The sequence below is a fragment of the Canis aureus genome, chromosome 37 (assembly GCF_053574225.1).
Source record: "Canis aureus isolate CA01 chromosome 37, VMU_Caureus_v.1.0, whole genome shotgun sequence".
NCBI classification, from domain to species: domain Eukaryota; kingdom Metazoa; phylum Chordata; class Mammalia; order Carnivora; family Canidae; genus Canis; species Canis aureus.
Window position 1 is genome coordinate 5,950,975 of NC_135647.1, and position 16,843 is coordinate 5,967,817.

General features: G+C 35.0%; 1 protein-coding gene across 8 annotated transcripts in view; it reads right to left on the bottom strand.

Annotated features, from left to right (window-relative positions):
• The window catches only part of LOC144306750 (uncharacterized), a 188,522-nt gene that overhangs the window by 40,375 nt on the left and 131,304 nt on the right, over positions 1-16,843 (bottom strand). Inside the window, exon 2 of one of the 8 annotated variants that reach the window (XM_077886305.1) lies at positions 5,561-5,676. The exons of 6 other annotated variants lie outside the window; for them this stretch is intronic. The gene's annotated coding sequence lies outside the window, so the exon portion shown is untranslated. Of the gene's footprint in view, positions 1-5,560; positions 5,677-15,495; positions 15,885-16,843 lie in introns of those variants that run through there. One more of the 8 variants, XM_077886306.1, reaches the window with a different exon arrangement.

A 16,843-nucleotide genomic window follows, 5' to 3' on the forward strand; every position in this document is an offset into this window, starting at 1 on the left:
CATCAACATTTCCAGAAAGAATACAGAGGGAAGGGGCGCCTGGGTGGCTCAGTCTGCCTTCAGCTCAGGTCATGATTTCGGGGTCCTGGGATTGAGTTCTGCGCTGGGCTCCCTGCTTAGCGGCGAGCCTCTGCTCCCTCTGTTCCTCTTCCTCCTGTGCTCTCTCTCTCTCTCTCTTTCTCTCTCTCTCAAATAAATAAATAAAATCTAAAAAAAAAAAAAAACCCAGAATATAGAGGGAAGAAGAAGAGTTGGTGGGAGACTTGATTTTATACAATCCTTCCATCACACTACGGTTAATACTTTCTAGCAAATCAGATAATGTGTACGTGACACAAGTGCCAAATAAGTAATGAAAGAATACACTAAACAGTTTACATGCTAAACTATAAATGCTCATTTCAGAGGACACCTTCTAATGTTATCCTAAAGCAAGTTCAATATGTAAAAATATCAGTCCGATCCCCCCAAAGAGTATATATAGACATAAAGATTGTTAAAGATAATCATATAAATAAATATATAATTAAACTGTACTTAGGAGAGCGACCGACAGCCATACAAGGGGTCAACCAGTATTGTAACAACCGTGGAGAAACGAACAGCCAGTGCAAACCAATTTGCTGAGAGTGAAAGAATCTAAAGGGTTAAACCACACTATCTCTGTGTTTCTCATTTTATATTCTCCCCTAAAATGTTATTTCTCCAATAAAGTGTAAATAATTTGCATTCCAAAAGCACGGGGGTGGGAGAAGGTCTGCCACTCTTGTAACCTAAGTGTACAAGATTATCACAGGTGCAGGCAATTAGCAAGCAGATTGCCCTACGCCCAGAGTCCTTAGGGACCCGTCAAAAAGCAGTAAAGAGACATTTGAGATCTCAGCTCAGTTACAAATAGAATGAAGCCGAGAAAGCTTATGCACCCTGTTCTCATCTTCTCCACTTTCTTTTGAAATTGAGAACACACATTAGGAGTTGCTTTGAAGTTAGGGCTGCCTGAATATGATATTATTGATTCCCATAGCATGTTTTTGCTCTGCAATGCGGATGTGCATTTTTCAAACATATTAAGCAAGGCTTTGATCTGATGTGTTACACCAGAACACCGTCTAGAGGCCGAAAACCATTTCTATATAAGGGTTTGCTGCGCTGAGGCAGGGGGAGACTGCTCTAGCTTGAAAGAGGTTGGAAATATCCCATCTGAAAGCTCTTTTAGTTCTCCTCAGCCTAAACATTTTACTCAGAGGGGTCAAAGGTCACCAACTGTCAAAACAAAACCAAAATTACACAGTGCTCCTGCAAGGAAGCTAAGCAGAGTGGAAACTCGGAGTTCACCAACTTGGCTCCTTAATGCAGCATGTAACAAACAGTAGAAATGCCCTTGAAAAGTAACAGGTATATTCTTACAAATCCTACTGATTTCCACAAGTCATTCAATATGTTTAGAAGATGAGACTCTCAGTTATCGATGCAGAGACTGATTTGAACTATTCTAGAAAGAGGAGTGGAGGGCTAGCGCAAACTTTGAACTGTCAGAGCAACCAGTCTGCAAGCCCCAAAGCACCAGATGGTTTCATAACCCTGAAGGTTCATAAATCTTTCTTTAAAGTTTCCAATTTCAAAAAGAGGCTGTTTTCTTTGTGGGATCGAGTAGTGGGGGAAATTTTTGCCATTAGGAATCTGACCCACAAAACCCTAATAGTCTTTTAAGCCTTCTCGCTCTACAAACTGGAGACAACCAGAGACAAACAAGAAGCTCAGAGCAGGATGTCATCTGCTAGCCAACTCCCTGTGAAGAGAAGATCGACCTGAGCTTAGATTTCTCAACCCTGACCGTCTCATCACAGCTTAAGGACGTTCTGTAAGTTTAAACATTTAGGGTCTGAGTTTATCTACTCATTACTCAGTCAGGAACTTTACAAGTAATTCTGATTTAAAAAAAAACAAAACACAATTCCAGCTTTTAAATCATATTTGGCGGAGCTCATGAAAAAAAAATGGAGAAATGACTTCTTAAAGGTCTTCCTGGATGGAAGTAACTTCAACTTTTTTTGTGAGCCAACTTTATCTCCATGCTTTTAATACACAGATGTGTTTGAGCTCCCCTCTTTCTCCTCCCTACCCAGGGGGAGACAGAGCAGACAAGCAAGAGAAGTACAGAGAACTGGAGGGAAAGAGGGGAAAGCCAAAGAACACAAGTAGCATGATATGGATAACCAGCTTATTTCATTTATAAGGGCCTGGGTGTGCGCCTGGTGCGTGGCAAGTTGATCTCAGTGGGATTCAGTATCCATCTTAAGCAGGCAATAAGTCTGCAAAAATTAGGGGCTTTGGTTTTGATATGGAAATTAGTGAATCAGGAAAGGGAATCTGTTCCAGGCAGATACATTGGTCTTGTATCACTAGGCAGCTGAAATCCACTAACACTACCATATACTCTGCTCTAGTGTCCATCTCCTATTCCATCTGAGCCTTCCTTTCATACACATATACCCTTATCCTCCTCCCCAAATCCCTCCTTCCTTATCTCAGTACATGAACATCTCATCTCCCTGTTTAGCACAATGTCTGTGGAAGGACCAAATAAAAGAGAGCATGAATATGAAATGCATAATAAACTATGAACCTTTCTAATAATCTCAATTATGATTAGTAATTCATACCCTAACATGCATAAAAGATAGAATGAAAAGTGAGACTTATGAAGAATGTCAAATGCTTAGGATTATTTACCTTACAGAAAATTAAGTCTAGGGCATCTAGGTAGCCTGGTTAATTAAGCTTCCAACTCTTGATTTCAGTTCAGATCATCATCTCAGGGCTGTGAGATAGAGCCCCACGTCAGGATCCAAGCTGGGCATGGAACCTAAGATTCTCTCTCTCCCTCTGACCCTGCCCCTAATCATGTTCTTTCTATTTCTCTCTCTTTCAAAAAAGAATTATGCCCAAGATCATTTAATAACAACATTCAAGTATATTAAGAATTATTATTAGGCTAAGGAGGAGGTCTTCAAACTCTGTGTAAAACCAGAAAAAGGAAAAAAAGAGTGACTTCAAGTGTCAAGGTATATGTAGTAAAAAATTCCAACAGTCTGGATTGTTGAATCCTGAAGTGGATGAATCATTAAAGGAGACTGTGGTCTGACTTCCCAGGAGTTGTATAAGAAGCAAAATGGTCACTGTCTGATGTGGCTCATACTTTGTAACCAAGCAAAAGGAATGAGAGTGATTAGGTCACCCCAATCATATTTTCCAATTCCAAAATGTCAAAGTATTATATATTTAAAAACCTTATGCAAAGTCCCTATAACTCCAGTATAACACACACACACACACACACACACACACACATTAAAAAAATAAAATCTATTAACTTGAAAATCAGCTTAAAATTCAGTTATGCTGACAAGTAATAAAAAATATTTTTAAGATAAAATATGAGCACACAATAAATGCAAACTTTACAAAGGCCATTTCAGTCGACACTTCTGCTTACAAGACACTCCAAGGGGTTTAAAATTGTATCACAGGTGTGGTAATAGCAACACAAGGGCAAGTTTCTCTTTTTATTTGTATCACCATAAAGCCTTTAGAACCTGAGTTGTCAAAAAAAAATATTTTTTAAGGATTTTATTTTTTTAAGTAAACTCTATGCCCAATGTGGGGCTCAAACTTATAACCCTGAAATCAAGAGTGGTATGCTCTGACTGAACCAGCCAGATCCTCCCCCAAAAAATATTTTAGCCAAATCAAGAACTTCCAATTTTTCAGGGGCCAGTCATCATGAACATGGTCATAGTACATCCAGACAAATGTTAACAGCATCCTTGTTAATAGATCCCTCAGCTACACTTTACATATACGTACATATTTTATTTCATTTTTAATTTTTTTTAAGAAAATGAAGAGGAGAAGTTATAAATTCTCTTTTGACTTCAAGGTTTTAGAGTATGGTATTTTCACCTCTCTCATTCAGATTTTGCACTGAAAGAAAGAGAAAAGAATTACAGTAATAAAAAGAAGTCTACTTTTTAGATCTTTTGTGTAGTGGATTGTGAGACCCTGATTTCAGTTCCAGGACTATAGCTTTATTGTACGGTGTGTGTGGGCGTGGGGGGGGCATATATACACATACATACAAGTTCCACTGCTGCTCAAGCAACCTGAAAAATTTCATATGCTGCCTATCTAGTCCTGACAGGAAGAGTCCAGGTAGGAAAACAAAATCCCTCCTTTAGCATTACCTCAACTCTTTTTAATCTCATCAAGAACACAAGTGAGAGAGAGGGTGGTTATTATTCCACACCAGTTGTTTCAAAAGATAGGGAACTTTGGCATGTCTGGGGCCTGCATACCCACTTATACCAATGACCATTTTGGGGAAGATTGCCCTGTTGACTGGACCTAAAAGAGATGGCACCTACAAAAATTTTAAAAAGTCAAAGAACAGGCCCTGTTAAAACTGAAAGAGGTTGCTTTCCAACTACCATTTACTACTTATATGTTAACCCTTTGGCTTAAATAATACTCAAACTACCCAGTAAGCTCTCAATACCACTTCCCAGAAAATGCTGTCAAGAACAAGTTTTTTTTCCTACACAAACACCAATTCGAATAGATCAAATGTCACAAACAGTGAATAGTTAAGAAGAATAAGAGGTTTTTCTTTTTTAATTGAGGCATAATCAACAAATAAAATTGGAAGACGTAAAAAGAAAATAAAATTGTAAAATGTTTAAAGTGTATAAAGCTCATGATTTGATCCCCCTTCCCACTGGGTTAATTAACACATTCAACACCTCCTACATTTGCCCTTTTGTGGTTGACATTTAAGTCCAATTCTCCTAGGTTTCAATTACACAATACAATCTGAGCAAGTATTGTCACCATGTTATACATTAGATCATCAGACCTTATTCATCCTAGAATGGAAAGTTTGTAACCTTTTATCAATTTTTTCCTATCCCCCATCTTACCCTCCCCAGCTCATGGTAATCACTTTTGTACCCTGTTTCTATGAGTTCAACTTTTTAATTTTTTAAGATTCCACATATAACTGCTATCATGCAGTATTTGTTTTTCTCTGTCCTGTTTATTTCATTTAGCGTAATAACCCCCAATTTCATTCACATTGCTACAAATGGCACAGTTTCCTCCTTTTATGGCTGTATAACATTCTACTGTGTGTGTGCGCGTACACACACACACACACACACACACATCACATTTTCTTTACCTATTCATCCGGTCATCAACACTTAGCTTGTTTCTGTATCTAGGCTATTGTGAATCATGCTGCAATAAACATGGGAGTATAGCTATTTCTTGAGAGAATAGTTCCATTTCTTTAGATTTATACACAAAAGTGGGATTACTAGATCATATAATAGTCCTATTTGAAATTTCTAGAGAAACCTCCATAGTGGTTTTCTGTAATAGTCACACCAATTTACATGCCTACTGACAGTAGGCAGGAGCTCCCTTTCATGCACATCCTCCTCAACACTTTCTATTTTTTGTCTTTTTGATAGTAGCTATTTTAAAAGGTATGAAATGATACCTCATTGTGGTTTGATTTGTATTTCTCTCATGATTAATAATGTTGAACATCTTTTTACTCTCTGTTAGCCATTACGATGTCTTCTTTGTGGGAAAAATGTCTATTCAGGAAAATTGCTGTATATAAAAGAGATAAACAAAAATCAGTTGTGTATCTATACACCAACAATAAGCTATCAGAAAGAGAAGAAAACTATTCCATTTATAATAGCTTCGAATGAATAAAATAGGAATAAGTTTAACACAGAAGGTGAAAGATCTCTGCACTGTAAACTATAAGACATTGTGTAAGAAATTGAAAAAAACACAAATAGAAGGAAAGATATTCCATGCTCATGAATTGGAAGAATAGTGTTAAAATCTCCTTACTACCCAAAGTGACCTACAGATTCAATGTAATCCCTATCAAAGTCCCAACAGCATTTTGCACATGTAAAAAAACATCTTGAAGTCCATATAGAACCACAAAGACACCAAATGGCCAAAGTTTTCTTTTTCTTGAAAAAGAAAACCTAAGCTGGAGGCATAGTAGTTTCTGATTTCAAACTACACTTCAAAAATATACTAATCAAAATAGTATAGTATTAAAAATGACACAGAGATCAATGGGATAGAATAGAAAGCCCAGAAATAAACACACAATATATACAAGCAATTAACTTATTATGAAAGAGCCAGAATCTCCAATGGGAAAGGACAATCTCTACAGTAAATGGTGCTGGAAAAGCTGGATAGCCACATGGAAAAGAATGAAACTGTACCCCCATCAATATAAGACCTGGAATCATAAAACTTCTAGAAGAAAACATAAGAGGTTATCTCCTAGACAGTAGTCCCTTTGACATTGGTCATGGCAGATCTTTTTAGATTTGACACCAAAAACAAAGGCAACAAAAACCAAAATAAATAAGTGGGACCACATAACTAAACAAGCACAACAAAGGAAACCAAAGGAAATCATCAACAAAATGAAGAGGCAGCCTAAGAAATGGGAGAAAATATTTGTAAGCTACATACATAGTAAGGGGTTAATACATAAAATATATTAGAAACTCATATAATTCAACAGCAAAATATTTTTTTTTTCAAATGGGCAAAGAAGAGTAAGAGTTTTGATAAATTTCCAGATCAGACTCCAGATGATAGGCATGGCAAGCTTATCCTACCAGAGTAACAAAGGCCTTCCATGTCTCCTGGGCACTACTTTTTTATTCATTTCCACCCATCTTTTTTTTTTTCACCCGTTTTGTGATTGCAGTCCCTGCACTCAGAAGCTATCACCCTAGAGTGAGCTGTAACATGGGCCCCAGAAGAGCCCCAGTGTGCAATAACTAATATTCACATAGTTACTAATAGGTATATGAAAAGCAAGGTAACATCTATGGTTCAACAGCCCATTGCTCTCTAAATTTTATTTCAAAACTGAACGGCATAGTCAGGAAAAATGAGTTAGGGGACCTCAATAATATATGGATAAAAAATAATGAAAAAATGACAGCCTTAATGAATTATATGGTTTGGGGGAGATTTATTATTACTGTTGTATTTTTATCTCTTTTAATTCTCTGGTACATCAGGTTAATGATATACTATGAAGATTAATACCGACACAGAGGCACATGGTAATGAAATCAGAGTGAATAGAGAAAGACAAAGACAGAATATATGAGGCAGGAAGTGGAATTTTAGAAAGTCAGCAGTGGGATCCAAATGAAGGATGGTTTGCCTAGAGACAAAGCAAAGTTCTCAAAGTTGCTTAAGAAGCTGAGAACAAGCCAGAAGTGAGGAGGCCAGCTTAAGTTATATAACAGAAGAAAAAGTAAGTTCATAAACAGACGATGAAGCAAAAAGCCAAACTTTAAGAGAATCTGAGAATAGTATACATGTAGGTATGAAAATTTAGGAATGGAGGTAGGTCTGAGAGCAAATACACTCATCAGCATCAGGAAAACCAAAACACAAATGACCATGAAAAATAAATCACCAATGCACTCAGGTGTCTGCCAAAAAAACAAGGGAAATCATTATGGAGCCAAAATACAAAAGCTTATGCAAATGTCTGGGACCAGAGGATCCTTAGGCATGGGGTTTGGTGGATCAGAAAATGGAAGAGACTCCAGCACCAAGAACAAAGACTCTGAGGCAGGAGTCAAATCTGTGCACTTCTGGGAACTAGCCCAATTCTAATGCTTGAACACTATAACACCTAAAAGTGAATAAAGGCAGAGTTTGAATGTTGCTATGACACCGAGTTGAATAAAATAGTATTTGTCAATTTTTCTTGTTGAACTCTAAAGGTAATGCATATTTATCCAGTGATTATTGAGGTCTTTGGTTCAAAGTCTGGATGACCTATTGAGAATTTCTTTAGTGATTTTTACATACTTCAATAGGTTATCTGGTCATAAAAGAACAATTTTAACCGAACAAAATCATACATTTGCTCATCTACCAGTGAATGATCAATCAGACAAAGATTTTATGCCATACTTATTGCTACACATAAAATGTACTCAAGATAATCCCCCAATTGCTCTATAGCAATTAAACGTATATTTATATTTGTGTATAACACATGTAAATATACACAGAAATACATGTAGACAAACATATATATATGAGCTATTATTCCCCTTAATTTGCCACAATAAGCTCTAAGTATGTTGAGAGATACAGTCATATATTTCTCTAACTCATTCTTTTTTTTTTTTTTTTTGAGGGCCATTTCTTTTGTTTTAACCACCTAATTATAAATAACAATTTTGCTCTTACAGATGATGGCCATTTCCAATTGACTAAGAGCATAGAAAATCTAATAAGTGCTGATATCTTATCCTTAATTTAATTACCACTCTTCTGATCAATTGGAAAAACAATCATGTTCAGATCTCATTCAGGATGATAAAATCTCTCTCATTCATCAATCTTTTCCCAGGCTAAATTCTTTCTCACTTCAGTCTTGAATTCCACTTATTTACAAAGGTCACTAGCTCATTATTCCTCCAAGTTTGAATCAGGTTCTCAATATACTTTTTCCAGTTCCAGGGGCAAAAAGGATATCAAAGTTTATTAAAACTTGATGACAACATGAAAGTTAGATCAGACCCGACTAGAGCAGTTTTTGCAGGCATATTTTTTAAATTCTCTTCTCAGAAACATTTTTATCATGAAATATTAAAAATGAAGATTTTTTAAAACAAATAGGGACATTAAAATACTTTAGATAAAAAGGACACTTGCCTATCATCTGATATCCTTTTTACAAAAAGGAAAATAAACATTTTAAAAAATTCAATTGAAATTTTTTTATCCAAGTGCAGCAACATAACTTTATATAAAATAGATCATGGTTTATCTTATAACCATAGGGATGTTTATAATTTTCAGTGTGGGATATCAAAAGATTTGTGTTTTGTTGGATTTCAAAGGAAGATTTAATATCCTCCAATGTGCACATACCTGAATCTCCTAATATACTTTCTCTTTCTGCTGGTCTTAGAAACTCTGGGTCAAGAAAATAGAAAGAAAAAAGAGAAAGAGAAAGGGAGAGATTAGAGGGAGGAAAGAAGGGAAGGATGAAAGGAGGAAAAAACAGAGAGGGAGGGAGAGAGGAAGGGAAGGAGGGAGACAGACAGAACACAAGCAAGTGAGCAGGAGAGAGAGAAAGGAGGAAGAGCCAGGAAGGAAGAAGGGGGGAGGGAGGCGGAGAAAGGGAAAGAGGCAGAAACATACTGAAACATACTGAAGAACACCAAATGCAAGCATTTCTAGAAGACAGGCAATATTCAGAAGAAGGGAAAGACAAGGGTGATTTCTCTGTATTATAAGACTTTCAACTTGAGGGAAGACTGCAATAAAGTTCTTCTAGGTGGCTAAAACTTTCTTGGAAATCCTACAACTACTCTGGGCAATTGAAGCCACTTGAAAATGAGCAGACAATTTCAGAAAGGAAAGACTCAGTGAAGAGGAGACCCAAATTCTGTATAAAGTCTGTGCAAATTTCTGGCTGACCTCTAGCCGACTTCAATCAGCACAGATAAGAATTAAAGCACTGAACTAAGGTTTAAATTGTCATCCAAGAAATGTAGATTGAAGCTTTATTCTTGTTAAATTAATTGCCAGCTAAAACAAGCAAGCAAGAAAAATGCAATACTCTTCAATTAACTATTTTGAAATCCAAACACAATATATAATTTACAATGACTACAATTACAATTTACAATTTACAATGAAATTGATGGGAAGAAATGAAGAAATAGGAAAATGTCACTTATTTTCAAAGGAAAAGTCAATTTGCAGAGTTTGATCTTGAGATGACTGAGGTGTTTGAGCAAACAAGAATTTTAGAACAATTGTTATATCTATAATCAATAATATGAAGATAAGTATGATCAAAATGAATAAAAGAAGAGAATTACAGCAGAGAAACAGAATTAAAAAGAAACAAATGAGAATTCCAGAAAAGTGCAGTATTTTTTGTTTGTTTGTTTAATTACAGAATACAAATGACAGAGTCAGTAAAGTGAACGTAGAACAACAGAGATTAATGTGAGGAACAAAAGAGGAAAAAAGAAAAACAGAGCCTAAAGGACCTATGGGACAATTCTTAAAAGTCCAATTTACATTTAATTGGTGTCTCAGAGTGAGAAGAGAACATGGGGCAAAAGTATTTGAATACCACCCAAAAAGTTTTCAAGTTGATGAAAATAATAAATGTACAGATATAAGAATTTCAATGATACCCAAGCAGTGCAAATCCAAAGATTATCACATCTAAGCATATTATAGTCCAATTATTTGAAACCAAAAATAGAAAATCCATGAAACCAACAAGAAGGAACAGTATAGTGATTAATAAACATCTGACTTCTCATAAAAAATTATAGATGCTAGAAGACATTGGAATATCATATTTAAATTGTTAAACAAATATGACTAAAATTTCATTGGGCAAAGCTATCACTCAAAAGGCAAAAAAGGAGAGTTTAGATTTTTAAAACGAGAGAATTTTCATAGGCAAATTTGTACTATAAGAAGGGTTAAAAATGTTTCAGTCTAACAAGAAATGATACCAGAGGTAAATTTGGATTTCCAGGAAGCAAACACTAGAAATGCCATATTTCTGGATAAATAGATAATACTATTTCCTCTTAATTTCTACATAATATGTTTAAGGCAAAAACTATAACATTGTTTTGTGAGTTGTATCATGTATAGACATGTAACACATAGGACAAAAATAGCATAAAGAATGGGGAGGGGAGTAAATGGACCTATATATAATTGTAAGTTTTCTATATTCTATATGGAATGAAACCCTGTTGCTAACTAGCCTGGGAAAAATTATGAAGGCACACTGTATTTGCTAAGCAACTAAAAGAATATTTATTGGAATCTGAATGCAATCATAAGTCATTTTCAAGACAGTAACTGTCACTTCAATCAAATCTAAGGAAGTAAATACATTTAGACCTCACAGAATAATCATGGACTTTACATTCTTGATAAAATACATTTTATGTTGTTTCATTTCAATATATTTAACATTTTTCATAATTGCATTATATGCAGAAATTATAATAGTTCAAGAGAATCTGTAAAAGACTGATTTAGTCACAACAGTAACAAATTCCTAATTTCATTTTGATTATTAAGAGAATTTCCTGTCAATATTTCCCATTAAGGCATGTATGCAAATATTTATCACCCAACTGCTTATAGTGAGGGAGGAATAGATGTAATTTGGAAGAGTGGATGAGTAAAATGTTAATATATTCAATGGAGCATCAAAAGGAGTTAGAAATGACACAGTACAAATACATATAACAACCTGAATGCATCTTATAAACATAACAATGAAAACAATGAATAAGACAAAGAATGAAATCTCTAGGACCATATGTTTGAGATAAGGTACAAATATATTCTCACTCAGGAACAATATACATCTTACAGGAACACACATAAAGTAATTCCTATAAACATATTGGAATGATCAATTGTGGGGAAAAGGAAATAAAGGGAGTGTAGAAGGGGATAAGAAGAGATAGATGATATAGATAGATGATAATAAAAATAATAAAGGGAGCAGCTATGCATTGAACAATAGTGATAACGTACTCTGAAATAAATTACTCCTTTACCTAAGGTTCATTTAAAAAAAAAAAAAGGCAGGAAAAAAAAGGAATAGAATTTCATGACATTGCTTTTTTTTTTCCCTTCTTTGCTTTCCAGCTCTGGATATTTAGGATTCACTTCCACACTAGTTTTATAACTTAAATTGATTACACATTTTATGAAAGGTCCATCAGGCAATGCTTGGTAACTCTTTGCAATCAGAATTGAGAGCATTAAGCAGAATAGTTGCAGTGACCAGAGCAGAGAATCAGGCTTCAACACCTCCCCATTCCTAAAACCAAATTAAATGTGATTCACCGGTTTTAAAAAATTTTATTTGTAATGTTATCTTAATGATCTAGGCCAGAAGTTAACAAACTATACCTTGCAGACCAAATGTAGCCAAACAAGCTGTTTTTGTACAGCTCATGAGCTAAGAATGTTATTTATACTTCAAAATGGTTATGTTAAGTACCTACGTTATATCCTTAATTTTGCCTCTGGGCTTTCAAAACCTAAAACATTTACTCTCTAGCTCTTAAGAAAAAGTTTCCTGACTCCTAATGTAGATTCTAGAAAAAAAATAATTATTTCTGATATCCTTTCCTTTGTAAGACTTGTGTGTCAGATCACAAGAAATAATTTTAGAAATGCTTTTTTGGGCCAAAGGAGGAATCTGTCACTGACTGGCAAGCCCCAAACTAGAATATGGGGAAATGTGCTGCTGGTTGAATTAAAAAAAAAAAAAAAAAGATTAAATGCTACACATCAAAGTTCATTTGCAGAATAATTTAAGGACAGAACATAATATCTGCACTTAGAATAGAACGATTATTGCCACCTACGTCCTGCAAGACGGACATGATAGAATCTTCCATTCTACATGCTTTTCTTATAAGGCTGGAGCCCTTCCATTGACAGCCACTCCTACTCTGTCGCCTTGAATTTGAGCATGCCAGTGACTCTGAAGGAAATGCTATGTAACTTCCAAGGTTTGCGCTGGCTGAGCTTGGAACCTAGCCTCCATGCTGTGGGGAAGCCCAGACCACACGGAGAGGCAATGGGCAGGGATTCAGCTGGAAACTACAGCCGACAAACTACATCAACTAACTACCAGACATCTAGCTGAAGAAACCTTTCAGATACATTTGGCCCTAGTTACCCCTTGGCTGCAACCGACATGAATGAAAGACCCAGAGGAAGAATCTTGACAGATATTAACAAATTGATCATTATTGTTTTAAGCCACTAAAATTTGGGAGGACTTTTTTGCAGCAATAAATAACCAGAACAACTAATTATAGTCTGTTTTACTGAAGATTCAAAGGGTATTCATAATATTATTCAACATACTAAATAAGTATTGTACACATAGGCCACTGTCCCACAGGACATATTTGACATGTGTGATTTCGTGATACCTTAGCTTGATACCTTAACTGAAGTGTGGCCATTGCTGACTTCTAATTGGGAACATTCCTGAACCATGACATATCATACTCATCAAATTTGGTTGTAAACCAATGATTTGTCACCATCATGTAAGTATAGCCCCAGCAGCCAGAAATGGAGTCAATAATAATATGAAACTTATTTTCCTTACTCAATGACTTATGCATGACACTATATAACTCCTTGATAAACAATAAGATACAATTTGTTTCAAGAAATAAGCGTATGTCTTCATTCAAAATCTTGGAGTTTACTCCTACATAACCTCTTTCTGAAAAGATATGAATTTGAAATTTGGGGCTACAATGAAAGCAGACAGCTTTAATATCATCTTTTATGAAATGTGTGCTAAAATATATCAGCTGGGAGGGAGAATACATATAATAAAGTCTTTCATAACACTACAAAACAACATTTTTGGTTTTATGTTTGGAATGATAAAGTTTCCTTTGCTTGGAATGACATTGAAGTAAACTACAAGAAAAGACTTTTGAGATTTTTTTTCCGACAAGGACAAACCCATGACATTTTCACAAAGCCTTTGGTCTTAACCTTGGAAATCTGTCTGCTTAGGATAAAGGCAAAGAAAATGAGCAGGAAAGCTCTAAAGGTGGGCTGCTGTTATTAAATGCAAATATATTCATTAAGGAATTGGCCAAACAGGAAGGTATATTCCACTTTTAATGAATTTTTTAAACACACAAATATTCTGCAGGTGTGCGTTCATAATTTAATTAACCTTTGAAGGAAGCATTGGTTATCAGTGTAAATGGACCTGGGTGATAAAATGCTATCAGACCTAAGTTTTCACCTTTTATTTTATACACATTATAAAAAAATTTAAATGCATCAAAAGTAGACCTATTTCCACTTTCATATCTTTGACCTTCTTGCAGTCACTGAAAGCCCTAATGGCATCATTTTTATGGGCTTCTTAATTTGCATCGTATTGCTAGAAATAACCCAGATAATAGAAATAATACATTTGTTTTAAGAAATATTTTCTAAAAACAGTAAGACAGGGATGAGAAATTAAAACATATTTTGCACATATCTTGCAATATACAGTGACACTGCAACGACAACCTGAATAATTTAGAAAACATACTCATAGACGTCCACTACCCCACCCCCCAGCAAAAATTGATTAAAAGTGACATAAAATTTTTAAGGTTAAAATATTCTAGTAACATTAATAAAATCTACCCATCACTGTATATGTTATAGGATTCTGATCACAACACTAAAAAATGGTTACATTCTTCTAATCATCATTGCTTGAAAAGTAAAAATTATTACTGATTTCACTTCAATCTACAAAACTTAGCAAACAATTTCATTGACTCTTTTCAACTAATTTGCTCCCATGTAAACAAAAATTTTTAAAGTTCTCACCAAAAGTAAGATACACATCTACACACACAAATGCAAAGAATACTTGAAATTGCTTGAGACACTAATGGGGATAAAATTTTGTGTATTGACATCTGAGATTAAAGTTCTCTTTAGCTGAATCCTATCAATATTGCTTTATTTTTAATACTTCATTTATATGTACAAGAATTTGGAAGATATGGTTATTTCACATACTTATCTTCAAAACATATTCTCAAATGATAAAATAGATGTTTCTATATACTTGAGACCTTAATGGGAAAGTTTTCTATAAACCAAACACAAAAACATTCTCACAATTTCATAACTGTTTCCTTTATACACATCCACGACTTTCATTTATATAAATGGTCATTATTTTCAGGCATAGCTGAAAGTAAAGTCTATCTCTTATCCTGCAGTTATTAACAGAAACTTACAGCTTATATTCACTCTCTCTATGAAATTAATGTCCCTTTCTGGAAGAAACACCCTATTTCTCATCTATTAAGTTCATCGTATAAGGTAGGAGTACAAATGGCCTGTAGAAGAGAGGACATTCAAATGCCACATCACCCATAATGGTAATAATAATATTGCTTCTCTCAAGTGGTCGACAGATAACCTTTTATTTTTTTTAATCTACAAGAATTCTTTGACTTTCATTCTACTAATGATGTAGAAGTGACAAGTGAAAAAGTTAAATGAAGATTTTATGACACATGCAAGACTCCTATTAGTAAAAGAATTCCTCGAGACCAAAATGGCAGATAAACCAAAGACCAATTTGAAGTAGAAATAAAATTAATGGCTCTTCATTCCTTATCTACATAACTCATTAAGAAATAGTTTAACAAACGTGCTGTTTTTTTTTTTTTAACGTGATTAAGAATCACACTCAAATTCTATCTGACAGTGTCAGTGTTCCTTAAAGGATTCAAAGTGTTTAAAACATTCCATTTCTCTCTCCTCTCTCTTTGGGAACTCAATTACCTTGGCATTTTTCCTTGAAGTAATGTGTTTCTCAATGTGTCTTCAAGGTCACATCTGCATCTCCTCAGCAAGACTTACTACCATCAGCTGTACATGAAGCTCAGGGGGCACAAGCATGAATGTGGAAGGCAAAAAATAATATTATCAGCATGGCAAGCAGGAGTACTGAAGTTCCAGGACAGTTCTGTCAGTAATTAAATGTGCTTACTGCATTTTCTTCACCTGTGCAATGAGCCATGTGGTTAGATGTACTCTCTAGTGCCTCTGATCTCAAATACTATGGTTTAGACAGATAAAGCCTTGTACAAGAAGTTACCCTTCAGGATGACTAATCTTCTTGATGGATAAACAGGTTGAAATTGAAGTGGACTCAGGCAGAACAAAATGGAGAAGCTAGTAAAAGTATCCAGGTCAAGATAACCTGGGATGAGGACAAAAGAAAATTTTATCAAAGTTAAGGAGGCAGAATCATTGCAACTTAGGAACCGATGAAGTGGGAGTCAAAGGAGACGAAAGAAAAGCAAATAAACACAACTCTGGGAGGTTAAGTGTGGGTCATGGAGAAGGTAGTAGTTCAAGAGAAGAGCTGAATAGTTATGGATTTAAAAAAAATATTCAGTGTATGTTGGTTGAAGACAGGTTGAAATGTGTAGCAGGTAAATGGCACTTCAGAGAAGGCAGAGAAGGAAGATAGAGTTGGCATCACCTTCATGGCTATTACAGGTAAAATGTCCCAGAAATGATATAGTTACAAACTCAGGGAGTTATTCTGATCCGGTAATGAAATATTCACTGGTGATTATGAAAAGAAAACAGAACAAAATAAATTGAACTATTAATCTTCTTTCCATGTATGGAAATACGACACCATCATAGTTTTTTGGAAAATTGTTACATTTTCATTATGGCCAAGTATGTCATTTATTGCAGAGGTTTCCTAGGTGTGTCAAATGCACGCACACATTTGATCTCCTACTCTTGTGTATTAGTTAATTTCCCCTCACATTTTCTTACTATACGCTTTATGTTTTGAATCCCACTACTAAATGCATAAAGATTGTTGATAGCCTCATCTCCATTGTATCACAAAGTATGGCCTTTTCACATTTTCACCTTAACTTTAAACTTTCCTTATAGTGATGTTGTCACTCCAGCAATTTTAAGTAATTTTTCCTGATGTGCTTTTTTTTTTTTTTTTTTTTTTGTACTTGCGCCTTAACGTTTCTTAACCACTTCGTTTTAGGTCAGAGCTTCTCAACATTAGAGATACAGACATTTTTGATGGTGTCATATTTGGTCTGGGTGGTTGTGCTGAATGTTGTAGAATATTTAGCAGCATTTTTGGACT